We start from the raw sequence: 6236 nt of genomic DNA on the forward strand, positions 1-6236 counted from the left end.
TTGTAGCGAACTTACATAATATTGTTTTAAAGTTTTGGAGGTTCAAATAACAAGTAGTAAGAAGTCCAAGTGAAGGAACAGCTCTTACCAGTGACTCAACACCCAGTAAAGGAACACTTAATTTCGGTTATTTTTTAATGCTCTTTATGAATTTATAAGCCATACAAATATTTAAAAACAAGCCTATTCTTAAAATTATAACATATAAATACTTGGAAAATGTTAACTTTTTTTGTAATTATGAATTGAAAATTAAAGTGTCAGCATATTAACACATACTGTTCATTCACTGAGAAATCCATGCCCAGTAAAGGAACATGCCTGTTCCCTCACTGATTGGAAGTTATTTTTCGTATTTTTAACGTACTTTTGATCCGGAACATTACTAAAGGTACAAGAAAATTAAAGTTTGTCTTATATTTTCATTAACTTAGAAAAGAAAACAGTAAAGGAACACTTGTTCCTTCACTGGTTTTTAATCGTTGGTGATCCAGTGAATAAACACCCCCTTATCTCAGTACTTTACTATGCTTTGATGCTTTAAAAAAAAATAAAACGTAACTTCAATAACTATATTTTGAATTCTCTTTTTCACCGTGAGAAAAATAAAACTATTACATGCAATTAATTCCACTTCAAACATATAAATACAAATACTAACCTTATAATTTTTTCAAAGAAACGAGGTGTTACAGAGATAATAACAAATTCAAAATTTTTTCCAGAGAAGTCTATTTGACCAGGTAATCCAAAACATTGCTACATGACTTCTTATTGTTTGGCAGTAAGCTATTGTTACCAATCTAACAAAAAACAATCTAAAGAAAAACTTTCAAATTCTTATTTTTAATCAATATACATGAAATGTTCCTTCACTGGGTAGCGTTCCTTCACTGGTTGGTTTACCCTACATGTATTCACGACATTCGCATACAACTCTTTTATAGCATTTTAAATGTTAGTTGAGTTATTGATATTAGGTATGGGATGGCTCAATGAATTCAGATTTGAATTCAAGCAACGAGTTTGAATGCTATCCTCACTGTACTTACCACTAGCAAAAATATGTATGTTATTAAATGCAGTTCTGCAGTGGACTGATTAAAAAGACAAGGTTCCCAGTAGAATACCAAAGTCAAGAACCACTGGCTGCAGTCAGTAAGTGACTAAGTGACCACCTTGATCAGCCTGCATAGGGATCGAGCGTTCTACCGTGAAGTGCTTGACTTCGCTCGTAGATCGTCAGGCAACCAAAGCGGCAGAGCCATCTCCTCTGCAGAGAATCAAAATTGTGATGACATATCTCTGGTTTATCCTCAGGGATATTTCCTAGATCGTTGCCAATAGCCCAATATGCAGCTCAAGTGTGACGTAAATAAATTACCTACCTACCGTAGGATGCAAAGAAAAATTATTTATTAAAAGTCAAAATTACGAGAAAATAGAAGTTAATGTGTATTACCTTAACTCATAATTTGTATAGCCAGTTCAGCGACAAAATTGAGATAAAAAAAATCTTACTCCAAATTAATAGACGCACTTTCACGAAGCGTTCTACATGCTACCGTATGCGGTTCTGCGTAAGCTCTGTACTTTATTTTGCGGGTGGTAAGAGCTGAAGTTGTTTTGTGATAACTGCGCAGCTCAGAACTTAGGTGTAGTCTGTCTACGAAAAGAACTCTCTTCGCCATTCATTTAGAGCAGCGGCGGTGACTATGATTACGAGGTTTAACTATATATTTCAAGTAGGGAGTCGGTTTTGGCAGCGATAAAGAGAAAATAATTGTTCTTCTGTGTGTTGTGACTTTTTTGAAATGTGTTATTTTTTGTTTCCATACTATAGTAGCAGACGGTTTTGTGGCAAGATGAGTTCTTTATATAGACAGACTATTTGTGAGTGTGAAATCTCTATAACCACTTGAGTAAAAGTTATCCGAATTTAAGACCACGAAATGCAGTGATTCGATTCTGATCTCAGAATAGCAGACAACCTTTCGGCAAATGAATTTTAATTTTTATTTGGTTAGCTTAGAAAGGTTGACTAATTAATCCTTTTTTAAACTTAGAAATATTAGAGTGCAAAATTTTGTTTTCTTAGATTTGAATAAATGTATGCATAAACCATTTAAAAAAGCAAAAAAAAAAAAAAAAATCAAAAAATCTTATTATTTACAGGAACTGTAGACCTTTTTTACCTTTTTTTTCAGAATGAAAAAAAAAAAAACTCGGCTCTCCAAATATGAAATTTTGCTTGCGTTGAAAACTTAATTATCAAGCCTACCTTCAATTTTAAACAGTCAAAGAAGGTTAATAAAAGGATCTGCATATAAACCTTGTTTCAGTTATGGTCTTAGAGTGTAAAATAGACCTTGAGAAGGTGAATTTATCCACGGTTTGAGAACGCTTTCTACTTTTGATTTGTGGAAGATGATTCATTCTCGATTTCGAAGTTTTTTCCATCCTTGCTCTGTAAAGACACACTCAATTTCGATATAAAAGGCCTGTTTATGCAAACCTCATAGGACGACATAAACTAGCGTAATTAAATTTAACATTGTTTCGAGCTCGCAACGTTTATTTGCTAATCATTTATAAACCTTGTTGGGCTTGGTGATGAAAGTTACTGTTGACGTTAAATGAACCTCACACTGCTATCCTGGATGGTTAGAACCACTGTTTAAGACACAAGAGATATTTCATGTATGCAAAAGTGTGCACAAATAATAGAAATTTTTCTACAGTAACTACGTTTTCAGAATATGCATACTTGAAGGTGAGACATGCTAGTTAAAAGGTTTAAATCTCCTTATTTTATGATGCAATATACAAACCTATGACGAATTCATGATACAATGTGTGCCAAAGATAACTTGAGTAACAAGCTCTCTGAAGCTACTAGCTAGGTATCAGGTATTATAATTTTAAGTTTTTTTAAGTATTCTAAATTTTTTTCTACAAAGTTATGCTTGATATTAACTCATTTGTGCCTAGCAATCATCAAAACAGTTTCTTATTGGAAAAGGGAATTAAAACATCCGTTTCATTATTAAGATTTATTTTCCATAACCAAAGATAACTACCCTAATATATGAATAATATAAATACTTATTTTTTATCAGAAGCAGTGTTTTTTAGTTTATTAAAGCAAAAGGGGAAAGTAACAGAAAGAAATGTCCCTTAGAAAAAACAACTATGCTCTACTACTATTTTGTAGGCTAGGCTTTAACCCTTGGTGGCACAGTGTAGCTAGTTTGGTAACACTAATTTCTTAAATGTTACAAACCACTAGAAAAGTGAAACTAATAACTGTTAAACGTTTAGCAACCACTATTCTTCAAACAACAAATATTTAAAGTACGTCGCGTCACGCAGAAAGATGCCAACAGCTCCGGATTCCACAAAAAATTTTGAAAAACGATAGTCCGAAAACTAAAATTTGCAGCTTTACGGGTAATGATGCGAATTTTTTAAAAGGCTTACAACAGTAAACTGCAACAAAGTGGCGTTTTATATAAGCTTTTGAATTTTTCATAAATAGTGGTGGATAAAAGCCCTACAAATTTAATTGACTAAACGAAAAATCATACAAGATTACCACTGTAAAATATTTATCTGCAGTCCAAGTTGGTGTTTTTGAATGTACTGTCTGATGTCGCAGCTGCTAATGACCTGTCTGACCAAAATTTTCAACCATAATTTGCTGGTCCGAAATACAGATTAAACAATTTCCACCAAAAAGCGTCGAAATAACCTATCCATTTAACACATAAGTTACTGACCACAAAATAATCACAATCATTGCGTCATATAACTGTAAGCCTCCTCACAATACTTTATAGCTAGTCCAATCTGATCATTGCGCAAGTAAACCAGTTTGCAAAGTATCCATTTAATAGAAAACCTACTAATAACAAGAAAGTGGCAGCAAAAATATTCTTAAAGCCTGTTTTCTTAATGAAAGTGGATGGTTTGTCTTATTTCCTTGTTAGCCACCACAAATTAATCTATCAATTGTATGAATTTTGAAGTAAGTTTCTTTCAGTTTTTTTTTATAATAGATTTTCGGTTCATGCACAGAGCTGGTTCACTTTTTAAGTAGTCTGCGCTGACTACTATTTAAAAACTGGTTAGTCTTTCTGATGAAGGAATCTAAATGCATTTTAACACCAATTTGTATAACTGTTTTTTACCCGTAAAAACAATGATAGTGATAAATAGTCTATATAGTGTGGCCACATCCAAGAAAGATTTCAGAAATGGTGGTAAATGTATCGCGACACTGTTATAAAGGTCCACTTTAAGAATTTAATAGATTAGTTAAAACATCTAGATATGTTTACAAATACAGAGGTTGGACTCTAATAACTCTATATAACCAATCTTTCTTTTAGCAAAAAAATGTTTTGGAAGGTGGCTGAACCGGTGACACAATTTGAAAAATCCTGCTTGAAGAAAGGGTGACCTATGGGAAATTCGGATTGACTGAATCAGCATTTGAAGCTTTTTTCCTTTTAAAATAACGCTATGATTAAAAAGAGCATTCTCATACGTAATGCGATTCTATAGAATGCCGCTATTAAAGCTAGAAAGAAGCTATTAAGTTTCTCTTATCATTTTGGTTGCTTTGGTTTTCGCATAGATAAAAATGGTACCATTTCTAGAAGTTTCTGTCAAATTGGTCTAAGAATTATGTCATAAATAATCCTCCAAAACATTTACTGCTTAAAGAAAGATTAATTTCATATACTTAACATCTAAGTGATTGTGTTAATATCATCAAACCCCTGTACATCGAGTCGTGGGGACGCAGGGAACAGAGCCTTCCAATGAAGTAACCGAGATTCGAATCACAACAGTGGCTTGTTGATACGAATTCTGCTCCCGATAGGCAACGACCACAGTGCTAAAGCGAAATATGTCCTCAATGGCTAACGGATCATGAATTAAAATTCCCTTGTCGTCAGGCTGACCGTGGGAGATTTTCATACTTTTCCTCTCCATCTAATGCAAAAGTGGGTTAATTACATCAAAAAGACTTCCAAGAAGACAAATTTGACCCCATACATGATCCAGGAGTTCTCTTGTCTTCTTAGCTTGGTTCAAAATTACAAGACTGCGATGTGAACAGTGATAGTCATAAACTCAGAATTGGATCGGCTGTTCAACACCGGTTATACACGAAAAAAAAAAAAAAAACCCTGCATATTTTGGTTGATAAGAATTATCAAAACACATAGTTTTCATCCCTCTTTCTTCATGAGTCGTGGTGGCTCAGGGGATAGAGCGTTCGCCTTCCAATGAGGTGAAAAGAGTTCGAATCCCAGCGATGGCTGTTCGATTTAAATTCCGCACCCGGCCACTAGATCATGGGTTAGAGTCCCCTTGCCATCAGGCTAAACATGGTAGATTTTCGTGGTTTTCCTTCCCATGTAACGCAACGCGAAAAATCCTCCACGAAGGCAACATTTCTTCCACAACTCGATCCAGGATTCGTACACCCCTGGAAAAAATAAATTGTATTAATTTTGTTTTAATGAAAGTGAATATATCTCAATATTAGCTTCAACTATCAAATTAACATATCCGCTACTTTCGGTATATATATATATATATATATATATATATTGTCATGCAAAATCACGTGAATTGTGAAAAAAGTTGCATTCTTAAATGTATGACGAAAATGTTTCCTCACCGCGAAGCCTCATCATAGTGCATTGTGGGAGATTGTTAACTAGAATGACGAAACTAGAAAGGAGACTTGTAGGGTAGTTTTATATTTCATAGAATGACGAAATATGTCTTTGATTTTGACGAAATTTGTTTCCTCGAAGACGTGACGACAGTTATTTTCTCATATCGACGAAATGTTTGCTCGGAGCATGTAACCGGAAATGGTTATAACAGGAAATTTCCTGAAATTTGAGTATCCATTTCCTGCAGTGCACGGATCATCTACATGGTTGGTTGGTTCTAATGCCACTTGCCAAAAAGGCATGCCTGCTTGGAGAAACCGAGCAATTTAAGCCAGAGTGTGCTATTCTTGTTTTTCAGTGGCGCCATCTATGGCCAAGAATTTGACTTCTGCCACATCATACGTCACACCTGCTTATAAGGCAGACCCATTCATACATCCATTCATTCATCCACATATCGTAATTTTGACCTGAATCAGAGAACGATCGATCTCCAATCCAGTATCCCCAGAGGTATTGATTTGTTATGGGAACATGGAG

Source organism: Parasteatoda tepidariorum, chromosome X2 (genome assembly GCF_043381705.1).
Source record: "Parasteatoda tepidariorum isolate YZ-2023 chromosome X2, CAS_Ptep_4.0, whole genome shotgun sequence".
In the NCBI taxonomy this organism is placed as follows: Eukaryota; Metazoa; Arthropoda; class Arachnida; order Araneae; family Theridiidae; genus Parasteatoda; species Parasteatoda tepidariorum.